A 12,048-nucleotide genomic window follows, 5' to 3' on the forward strand; every position below is an offset into this window, starting at 1 on the left:
TGACGTGGAGCATGAACTCTTGGAAGGAGCCCTCGGCATGGGCCCCAGGAGGAAGGACCCACACCTTCGTGACCCGTCGTCGCAGACGACGGCGCTGACCGCGGGGATCGGCATCGACCCCTTCGAGGCCCACCACATGGGCATACAAGGGAAGCAGGAACCCCGGCGGAGCCCGCTCACACCGAGGCCTCGACACCACCTGACAGTCCTCCTCGTCCCGGCAGCAGAGGGCAAGCCGTTTCTTCGGCGGGAGCGGGTCTGGTCCCTCTCGAGGAGCCTTCCCCTTCTCCGCTGTAGAGAACCGGCGAATCGGAGCCATCGCGGCAAGACGGAGCAAGGATCGGGAAGAAGAATAAAGGAGGGATGGACTAGAAGGGCACGCGCAGTTCCGTTCTTATAGCCGGCGAAGGCCAACCGCTGGCCTCCACGATCACAGGTAATCATGACACGATTTGCATGCAGGGACTTGTCCAACTCGCGCGATCACCAAGGCATCATGGGGAAGTGGAGACGCTCACGCCCAATCAACCGCCACGCGGCGCCCAAGGCCGCAGGCTATTAGGGCCCGCAGCGCTTCACACTTGCCCTTCCACCTCCTTGCACGGCCAAGTCCAGGCGCGCCTTGGGCCGGGGGGCTACTGTCGGCGTTCTAGGAACGGGGGTCCCCAGACTTGCCTGCCTGCGGCCTGCGGCGTGGCTCGAAAGGGGGCCCAACACGGCCCATCTTCATCAACGCAAGACTAAAGACCCTCGCGAGGGGCCAAGCCTCACGGGGCGGACGACGTGGAGCTTCCTCAGGCACGGCCTCATCAGGCTGGCTCGTGAGGAGGCGGAGAGATCAAGGCGGGGTACCTCGCGAGGTGCCCGTGACGTGAGCCATGACGACTCAAGGCGCCAGGCGGGTGCCAGCCCGCGCAGTGTCCACCTTTCCTCTTTGGTGCAAAGGGGGCAAGCGCAGCCGCGGAGTACCGAGGCATCAGGCAAAGGTTGCCATTTCGGTGCAATGAGACCAAGACCAGGAGGACTACGAGATGGAGGTCACCGTGGAGCCCAAGACGGCGTCATCACCAGAGCTTTGCGCAGGCGAAGACTGCTTTTGTCAGGATAGTTGATACTTGCTGTCCCCCTTCAAATTAGCCCGCCATTGTTGGCTCCCTTCCCGCTCAATATTTGGGAAGAGGACCAGGGCCTCTATAAATAGGACCAGCCACCCACATAGCAAGGGGGTTCGGTCGGTTGGCTAGAGAGAGAGAGAAAGTAAAAGGTGGCTAAACTCCTCCCAGCAGTTCATCGCCCCATCGAAGAACAGACCCTCGCGAGGCTGTTCTTCCTTGTATTGTTCATCATCATCAACCCCAAGAGGCAATCCACCCACAACACACTGGAGTAGGGTATTACACCACAACGGTGGCCCGAACCAGTGTAAACCTTGTGTCTCTTGTGCTGTTCTTTCAGTAGTCTAGATCTTTACGAGATGGAGAGGTAGAAGGCGTAATCTCCGCGCGCAGCCCAGTGTTCGAACCTTAAGGGTCTGCCGGAACCTGAAATTCGACAGCCACACCCCTCCCGATCAACAGGACCCCCGTTTCGACCGTAGGAGGTCTGTTTCCTCCATTTTGCGGTACGCTAGACCCCTCCCAATGAACAGGATCCTATTTCGAACGTGGTCGGTCCATTTTGCGGTACGCCAGGCCTCGTTTCCATCGCATGTTCCGTCCAAGCCCTCCCGATGAACGCGACCATGCACTCCGTTCCAACCCAGCCGGTTGGCTCCCACGCGTTCCGTTGCCTCCCCATGAACACAACGCATTCCGTTGCCTCCCCATGAACACGACACATTTCGTTGCCTCCCCATGAACACGACGACGATTATGTTTCTCCATTCCGACCCAGCCATGTACACGAGCCATGGCCGTACGTATGCGCGAGTAGGCATTCAAGACCCCGCCCGTATGTACACATACGTGGCCGTATTTTCTTTCTTGCACCCTGTCCGCTGTACGTATGCGTACATGCTACGTGCGCGCCTCTACTACGACACGTGCGCGCCTCTACTACGACATGTGCGCGCCTCTACATCGACCAGTATGTACATACACGCTCGCGACCAGAATGACAACGCTACATACGCTTCGACCAGGTGGGTCCCGACTGTCAGGCACTTCCTTGCGTGCGAAGATGTAGCTGGTGGGTCCCAGCAGTCAGGGGCAAACGTTTTTTTTTCGCGAAATGCGGTGGCCTGTCCGGTGGGTCCCCGCTGTCAGGTGGTGGAATAATTATTTCGCACATAATAAGGAGGCACTTCCTTGATGTGGCTGTGGAACCAGCTGTCAGCCTCTCCACGTACAGTCCACATCCGATGGAAGCCATTCCTTGACCACGTTGACCACGCCGCGCCGAGTGCACCAGGATGGTGGACGGCGGCAAGGCCTAGGAAGGGGATGGCGCGGAGCCGTGGAAGACGCGGCAGTGGATGCCCACGGATAGAGGAGTACGAGGGTTCATTGGTTCGCTACGGTGTGAGGCTGCCGTCGCCGCAGAATAACAGGAGGTGTGGGTGAGTAGAGGGATGGCCTGGCCAGCGGTGGGAGTAGTAGGGGGCGGTGAGGCCTCCGCCGCATCGCAGCCGTCCACGGGAGGCAGGAGCATGAGGCACGACTGGCGCTGGTTTGGGCGGCTGGAGCAAGAAGACCAGAGGTTGAAGAAGCACTATGGCCGTTGGATGCACATCGTACGGTCACTGGAGCTAGAATCGTGCATATTGACTAAGTTGACAAAGCCCTCCGTCCCCGTCAACTTAGTAGGCCCACAAGTCAGCCTCCCACCAAGGTGGGTCCCAGCTAGCAGGGGTATTCATTTTTTTCTGCGTAATAAGGAGGCACTTCTGGTGGGTCTGAGCTGACAGCAGGGGGAACGTTTTTTTGGCAAAATACGGTGGCCCGTCGGGTGGGTCCCAGCAGTCAGGGGCAAACGTTTTTTTCGCGATATACTAGTGGGCGTCCGGTGGGTCCCTGCTGTCAGGTGAAGGAATAATTATTTTCCGCGTAATAAGGAGGAACTTCCTTGCGGCTACCGTGGACCCAGCTCTCAGCCTCTCCACGTACAGTATTCTTCCGATGGAATTCGGCCGTTGACCACATTGACCACGCCGCGCCGACAGCACCACGGCAGTGGACGACGGTGAGGCCTAGGAAGGGGATGATGCGGAGCCGGGGAAGACGCGGCAGTGGATGCCCACGCGGAGAGGAGTACGAGGGTTCACTGGTTCGGCTGTGCTGCCATCGCCGCAGAATAACAGGGGGTGTGGGTGAGTGGAGTGGAGGGATGGCCTGGCCAGCGGTGGGAGTAGTATGGGGGCGGTGAGGCCTCCGCGGCAGCACAGCCGGCCACGGGAGGCAGGAGCAGGTGGCACGACCGGCGCTACTTTGGGCGGCTGGAGCAAGAAGACCAGAGGTTGAAGAAGCACTACGGCCATTGGATGGACATCGTACGGTCAGTCAAGCTAGAATCGTGCATATTGACTAAGTTGACAAAGCCCTTCGTCCCCGTCAACTTAGTAGGCCCACTATACTGGGTCCCAGCTAGCAGGGGGAGTATTCATTTTTTGTGCGTAATAAGGAGGCACTTCCTTGCATGCGAAGATATAACTGGTGCGTCCGAGCTGTCGGCGGCGGTAATGTTTTTTCGCGAAATACAAAGGCCGTTTCGGTGGGTCCCAGATGTCAGGTGGAGGAAATCATTATTTTGCGCGTAATAAGGAGGCATTTCCTTGCGTGCGGCCGTGGACCCAGCTGTCAGCCTCTCCACGTACAGTCCACTTCAGATGCATGTCGGTCGTTGACCACGCTGACCACGCCACGCCGAGAGCACCAAGGCGGTGGACGACGGCGAGGCCTAGGAAGGGAACGACACGGAGGCAGGGAAGACTCGGCCGTTGTTTTTGTTTCCCACGCGAAGGGGAGTACGACTGTACGAGGGTTTACTCGTTCGTCTACCGTCGCCGGAGAATAATAGCAGGTGTGGGTGAGTAGAGGGATGGCTAGGCCAGCGATGGGAGTACGGTGGGGCGGTGAGGCCTGCGCGGTAGCACAGCCGGCTGCAGGGAGGAGGGAGCAGGCAGTCCCGCCGGCGCTTGTTTGAGCGGCTGGAGCAGGAAGAGCAGAGATTAAAGAAGCATGACGGCCGTTGGATGGACATCCAATAGTATACAGGCCATTTGTGGAAAGCCTCAAATCTATGGAAAATAGCATGCAGCCCATATGCTATTATTTCAAATAATTTACAGCCCATTTGCTAATTCTTACGGGTTTTTTTTGGAGCCCATATTCTTTATGTTAGCATTACAGCTAATATTGTGGCCACGGTTAAAAAATTATACTAAATTTTTCATATGTCGGTACGGTCTGAACTATTTTTAATCCCGAAATTTCTAGTCACATTTAGACTGATTTTAAAAATAAATGTATATCAATATAAAATCCAATAAATTGTCCACGCATAAAAATCAATGCAATTTAAAATCTCAAAATGAAAAAAAGATATTTGAAAATAATTGCCGGTTTGATGTGTTTTAAAAATGTACATCCCATTTCTCATTACTGACAGGCCATTTTCTCGGCCAGCCGAATGAAGCTCTCGTCGTCTTAAAAGATTTGCAGCCCAACAGGCCTGATAAAGCGACTTACTTGACAAATCACAAAAGAACTGGGCTAGCCATTTTCAGAAAGAAAAAAAACTACTGGGTTGGTCTGTGGTAAACATAAAAGAAAAGGCTGTCGAGACAGGCCAGAGTGTCCCGCACAGCCCAGTTGACACCGTGCTTCCGTCTCAAAAACAAATTAGATAAATCCCACTCCAATTATGGCGATTCATAAAAATGCCACTGCAATTTCCAAACTTTGAAAAATGCCACTGCAATTTTTGCAAACTTTGAAAAGTGCCACTGCAGTTTGCAAACTTTGAAAGACGCCACTCAAGAATTCGAAAAATGCCACTAGAAATGGCATGAAATGGCATTTTTCAAAGTTTGGAAATTGCAATGGCATTTCTCGGATACACCAGATTTGGAGTGGCATTTATCAAATTAACCCAAAAAAATAACTGGGCGAGCTGCTGGGTCCCTGGTGTCAGCCGCTCGTTGTGCAATTCTCTTGTTTATTGACTATGTTGACAATGGCATGGGACCCAAATGTTAGAAATCCACTAGGAGGAACCATTTTTTATTGGCTTGAAATAAGGAGGCACTTTCTTGCGTACTGCCATGACCTTGGCGGGTCCCTGCTGTCATCCTCTCCATGTACAATCATCTCCTGATTGTGTACGCGTCAACTTGCTAGGCCCACAAGTCAGCCTCTAAACCGTGGAGGACAAATACAACCCATTTTCTCTGCATACAGTACCAGTTAGTCGTGCTTCAAAACTGATCGGCACGCCATTAAAAAAATAAAGGTCGATAACTAATGCGGCACCTCGGGCCAACGCGGCTAGATCACATTTTGCACGAGAAATTACACACCATGTTTCATTGACATGTGGTCCCGTTCCAACATATCAGTGAGACGACGGCGAGTAGTAGGAGTATTTGCAAACGGACATGTAGGCCGGGGCGCCTGTTCGTGAACCGTGGCAAACTCGCAACCATCCACCGACTCTTTGTCTTTCCCTCTCGATTTGGAATTGCTGTCACACGCTCTTCCTCTCCCTCCTCCATTTTCCTTCAGCCCTTCACCCTTTCTTCTGCCATTGTTCGATCGTCTTCTCCATGGAGGGAACAGGCCGGAAACGACCCCGTTATTCTTGCCCCGATCTGAAAGATGACGTGGTGGAGGAACTCATTGATCGGTGTGACGTCATCACCTCGGCTAGCATGGCAGGTTCGTTCAAGCCCATTCTCGACTCAACTAATAAAATCATTGCAAGGAACCCAAGAGTTAAGGAGCGGTTTGATCTCCCCTATCTTCTTCTTCATGACCCTGATGACTGGCGCCGGCACGACGGAGGCCTCTCCCTGTGCAAGTTGATGCCGCTTGATAATGATACATATGATGTTAAGATGTCATCGCTTGAGGGCAAGGCTTGGGCGGGCGCAAATGGAGATTGGGTTGTTTACATTGGGTCCAACTGCGAGTGGGAACTTGTGAATGTGTACACTCATCATCGGGTTCCACTTCCAAAAATCTCAGCACACTGCCCAGAGGTTGAGCACACCGGTAATGTACGCACGTTCAAATACGATCATGGTAACTGTCTTCTACGGAAGATAGCAATTTGTCGAGTTCCCAACCGCTCTTGGAATTACAACAACTATCAAGTTGTTGCTATCTTTGACAAGATTGTTGCCGTCCTTTGTGGTTCGACTCGATGGATATTGCTCAAAAATCAGCTTTTGTACACGGATGAGTACTGTGATGCAATTCAATACAAGGGCCTTGTGTTTGCTGCCACCGCTTGTGGCACTGTTTTTGCATGGCATCCTAGTAGTTTCGGTACGTTTGTCTTCCATCGTAATTATAATTGTTTCATCCACATGCATGCGGGTTAGCAAGTTCCCCTTTACTAATTAACCTTCTTCTTGTGTTTCCAAGGTCCTGTGAACATCCCACCACCTATACTTGAAAAAATTTATAACCAAGGGGGAGATGCCGATGGTGATGATCACGAGCAGCGCCCATATACTCTGTGGCGCCTGGCAACTAATTCCGATGGATCACCTCTTCTTGTGTGTATACTGCCCACTGATGACGTTACTGCTAAGGAAGCAGGTGTCTCCCATGGTCACACTCTCCGGACCTATTCCAACACCCATTGCATGGTATTCGGGATGGATACTAGTGTGCTAGCACAAACTCCTTCTCCCTAGCACAGAATTGATAGTCTTGGAGAAAACTCGCTCTTCCTTGGACAAAACTATCCGATCATGGTGAAAGGCGATCCAACTGCTGTTGACACATTTATGAGAAGCAACTGTGTCTATACCTCGAACATTTGGGTGGTTCCCTACCCTAGTACTGATATAGTAGGCCGCTTCAGCCTGGATGATCAGTCCTGCATTGGTCTCCAGATCGACAACGGATGGCCCGTCCCAGAGAATCACTTGTGGTTCAAAGAAAGCGTTTCCAACACCGCGGAATGGTTGAGTTGAAGTTCATTTCATGGCTTGTTATTTGTTGTGTGGTGAAAAATTTAGTATTTATAATGTATCCTCGTTGTCGATGTGGGTTGATGACTTGTTGTATGTAATAAAATGATATGCCTGTGATAAACTTACTAAATTTATGAATGGCTTTCGAGTCGCTTCTCTGAGTGAGTGGTGCGATGAGGCAAAAAAATATTTTCCGAATACATAATTATACGTCCATTGCAACAGGTTATCGGATGAGGCCAACCAACAATAGTAGTACACTATTTGTACTAGCTTCACATGCTTCGCGCGTCGGGCGGGTGTTTTTACTGTAGCCATATGTTAATGTGTTCATTGTACGTAACCAGCACCTCGAATCCTCGATACTAGTATACTATATGAGTAAGTAGTAGGAGCAGTAGGGTGGCATGGGCCAGAACAAGCATTCACGTCCAGGACTACGGCACACGCCACCACCACGACATCCATCTGACACCATATTATTTCTTGGAGTCCGTGCTAGAACAGTCTCTTCAACCTCGTCGTTTCTCTAACTTCAGCCATCGTGCGGCGGGCGAGGTGGGGGTTTGCCGATAGTCGGTTTCCTTAACTACGGTCCCACTTGTAAGGCCAACTCCAACGCACGACCCCAAATGCACCTCCGTTTTGCACGAACTCCAATGATAATTTTGACTAGAAAAGCAAGACCAAAGAAAACAAGAACCATAAGAATACATTTTACTACTCCTGTAAGTTGGATTAGTGCCTTCTCGATGCATTCATTGTTGATCTGCGGAGGCTCGAACTTGCGTCTGTGCTAGCTAAAAGTGATAGAACATCTATTTAATTGTGCTCTATCAATATATGGATGTACTCTTCTTCCCAATACAAAAACTTGCATCCATTCTACTCCCTCCGTTGCACAATACATGCCTTCTATTTGTCAAAATATATATGTATCTAGACATGTCTTAGTATATAGGTACATCCATTTTTGGACAAATGGAAGTCAAGTATTTTGGAACGGAGGGAGTACAGAATAAAAATTTTAAGTTAGCACAACTAGTCTAATCCGAGAGCAGAACCGAAGATTTGGTCGGGTTCTTCCTCCTTTTGCCGACATGTGGGACATCCAGCATCCAGGTCGTGTCATGAAAGAAAATAGAGTGGTAGTTGAAGCCACGAGATGTGCATCTTGGGTTAAACTGTAAATAGAATCTTACTACTCTTGAGTAACTCCAAAAGCGGCCACCGAAGATCTTTATTGGATTTGTTTTTCATCACCAGCACGTCGAGGTGAAAGATGTGCAGGTTCAGTGGGTCCTCTTGCGTTTTCACTTACATGTGGGGCCGCATGTGAGCAAACAGACGATGGGCTCCGCACGTCCGCTAGCTGGTTGAGAAGAGAGATAGAGGAGGGCTGAGCACAGACTGCAGGAAATTTGTTCTATGTACCTCGATATAGGCTCGATATAGTGGGGTGGCATGGGCCATAACTAGCATTCACGTCTAGCAATATGGCACACGCCACCCACACGAGTCCCATTCGACACCAATTTTCTTGGAGTCCGTGCTACAGCCATCTCTTCTCCCTCCTGTTTTCTCAGCCATCGCACGGTGGGCGGGGTGGGGATTTGCCGATAGTCGGTTTGCTCAACTGCGGTCCCACTTGTAAGTGAAAATGCAACACCGCACGCATTCCCGCTTGAGCGGTGTGCCGGACCAACCGTGTGGGGGTGCGACGCGAACACGACAGGCTTTTCCTTTTGAACTTGTAACTTGTAAAATTTGGTTCTGCTCCATGGCACGACCGATAGATAGAAAATAACGATTTTTCCTAGAGTAATGAGAAGTTTGGTTCTGGCACCGTTCATGCATGGAGTACGTACGAAAATTATGAAGTTGATGCGAAAGGTAAGATAATTACTATAGTATCATATACTACTACATGGATTTGACGGAAAGATAAAAATACATATGGATCCATCAATGTTCAACGACATCCTCACGCCCTAGTGCGTCGGGTCACCAACCGACGTGTGAGGAGCAGCGGCGTTGGCGGCGAGCTCAACGTGCTTCTAAACAGTGCCATCTAAGGTTGCCCCGCGCTCCAAGAAGGCCAGCATCCTATCGTCCTCCTCTTGCATGTAGTAGTCCTTGTGGACGATTTGCGCGTACACATGGGTGATTATGTCGATGGTGTCTTGCTGCGCCAGGTGCTGCGCGGCGAGCGCGACCTCGAGTTGGACATTCTCCGGCGCGACAGCGGGCAGTCGCAAGGCCACTAGTGCGTCGAAGTGGTTGTTATCATAGTGGCCGTTGAGGCTGGTGGGCATCGCAGAGCCTGGGCGCGTCGGCTGGAGGCTTACGTCAAAGTCGTCTGCAAGCTTCTTGATGACGGTGAACTTATCGAGGAAACCGACGAGGACCTCATCGAACAAGGAGACGAAGCTGTCGTCCATGCGGCCCCTTGCCCTGGCGGCCTCAAGCAATACTACCTGGAGACGTTCCTCGGTGCCGGGCCGCAGGCCGGCATCATGGACCATCTGGCACAGCCGGCTGATGCTCGCGCTCATCACCACCATGGGTCTAGCGTAGCTTCTAGTCAACTGATCTTGCGATTCAAGTGATCACCCGGCCCTTGGTTAGCTTGCGTAGGTGCGTAGGATTTCATACTACTCCTCGGCCCTCTACTGCACCTCCTTTGGCTGTATGATAGGTGGGCTAGCCACCCCCTGGGGCCACGTGTCATTCACCCAAAGGCAGTTGTCGTAAGTCAATGAAGTTGCGTCCCCCTCCGTGCCGGTGCAGTATAGTCATCTCACCGGACCTCTAGTTGGGGCCAAACGAGAGAAGTTTGATGTTTACTGGTTTATTGGTCCCCTTTGCATTTTGCGCCAAGTTTTGACCTTTGATTTAACTAATAAAATATTAATGCATGTAAACAAAAATGTTGTGTAAGTCACCTTACGAAAACCAAATAATCCCAAAATACTTTGGCACGGTGCATTAACTCCCTCCTTGTTTCTTATTTCGTGACATATCAACCAATGAGAGATGTGGGCCGTGCATGCTTTCAATGACTTGAGACTACCAAACATGATATGAAGTGTTTAGTTCATTGCATGTAATCCTATTAGTACTCTAGTTAGGAGTAGCAAAACAACATTAAGTTCTCTCGGTGATAGGAATAAAACACCATGTATTTATTTACAGAGGGAGTAGTACATTTTTGGTGACATGCATTACTAGATATTGCTAGTCAAATACTAAAATCCGGATGGACGTGGTAGTACTCCTAAATCCAGACGGTGGTGCTACTAGTACTAGTAGTAGTGCTACCAATGCAGTAGTAGGAGTACTAGCACTGTACTACCCGTTGGTCAAATTATTACGTGCTGCTCCTCACAGTGAAGTGACAAGACCCTGCGCACCTAAGTATAGGCGCCGTGTTTGGCATACCATAGTCAGCCTCACCGTCTGCAGTCATTATCATCATGGCTGTAGAGCTAGCCTGCTTACAACTAGCCCTGTTCAACATAATTTTCCATGCATAGATACCCGTGCATTGCATGGAACACCAAGATTGGGGGTGGACGGCTCCGGCAGCGGCCATCGCGCCAGATTTTTCCATGGCCTTCTACTCCTAGATGTGGTGGGGAGGAGATGAGGCTGATTGTGAGAGACAAGGAGTTGTTTGTAAATAGGGAACAAGTGCGGGCATCTTTTTGCAAAAATGGAGAAGCTTGGTTTGTATGCGTCAGATCTAGATCTGACGACTATTGGTGAAAGATGGGAGGCACAACATCTTCACCAACTCAGGACCTGTTTGATTCATGGGATTTTGAAAATGCAGGAATAGGACATGGCAATATTACAAGTTTCAAACTGATATTACAAATGTTAGGAGTAATGCTGCACCTACAAAGAGGGAATTACTAGGAAGTTTACGTAAGAACTTTTGTTACTTTAGGTGGATGAAGCATTATCATACAAACTAAAATCCACTGCCCTGACAAGTCACTAATGGGCAAATAAGTTTTCGAGTCTCTGGCCACTTGATGTTTCAAAAACAAATTCAGCTTATGCGGAAACGTTGTCATTTAGGCTTAGACGCTTGCGGTGATCAGCACGCCATTCATTGTTGCGCCAGAGAACGCCAAACCTCATTACCTTGAGCACACTTGCCTCCAGAACAAAGAACCTGGCCAATTTAATCTCAGATGTGCTGCCTCGGTAGTCGATCAAATCAATTTCTGTAAGATGGAGATCAAGGCATTCGATGAGATTGTTATAGTGTAGCACATTTTTCACTTTCGGGTCTTTTTATCTGCAAAAGAAGAGAACATATTAGAGCAGCTGGCTGCATAAGATTGCCGTGGCATCAAGACGTACCAATATCATTCGCTCATACGATAGGGTTGGCTGGCTAGTGATATTTTTTCACTCACTCTCTCTCTCTCTCTTTTTCTGTTTCCTCTCATTTAACTAGGAGCACGTGAAGAGCTTGGGCATTTGTTGCCTTCCACTATGTGGCCGATGCCATATTTTGCAAAAGTATGCCACATAAAATGCATCGATGTCAAATCAAAAGATTTTGGCACCGCTCTCGCAATGTGAGAGAGTTGGCACCGCTGTGCACACAGACCCACATGTATAAACAAATCAATCAAACCAACTACACCAGCCTCTCACTCTCCCAAACAAGTGTTTTTATTGCCCCAGTCCTCTCTCTCTCCCACGCAGTGTTTTTTCATTGCGTGAGTTAATTTGGCACCGGAGCAAAGTAGGTGATCCAGATTGGGACACCAGGTGAGCAATGGAGGGGCATCGATGCCAAATGCATCACAAGTGAATTTGGCACATGTTTTGGCCTACATAGCCCACTTTTGTAATACTACCTCGTATTTAGTATAAAATTTTGACCA

The sequence above is a fragment of the Triticum urartu genome, chromosome 3A (assembly GCF_056163025.1).
Source record: "Triticum urartu cultivar PI428250 chromosome 3A, HENAU_Tu73, whole genome shotgun sequence".
NCBI classification, from domain to species: Eukaryota; Viridiplantae; Streptophyta; class Magnoliopsida; order Poales; family Poaceae; genus Triticum; species Triticum urartu.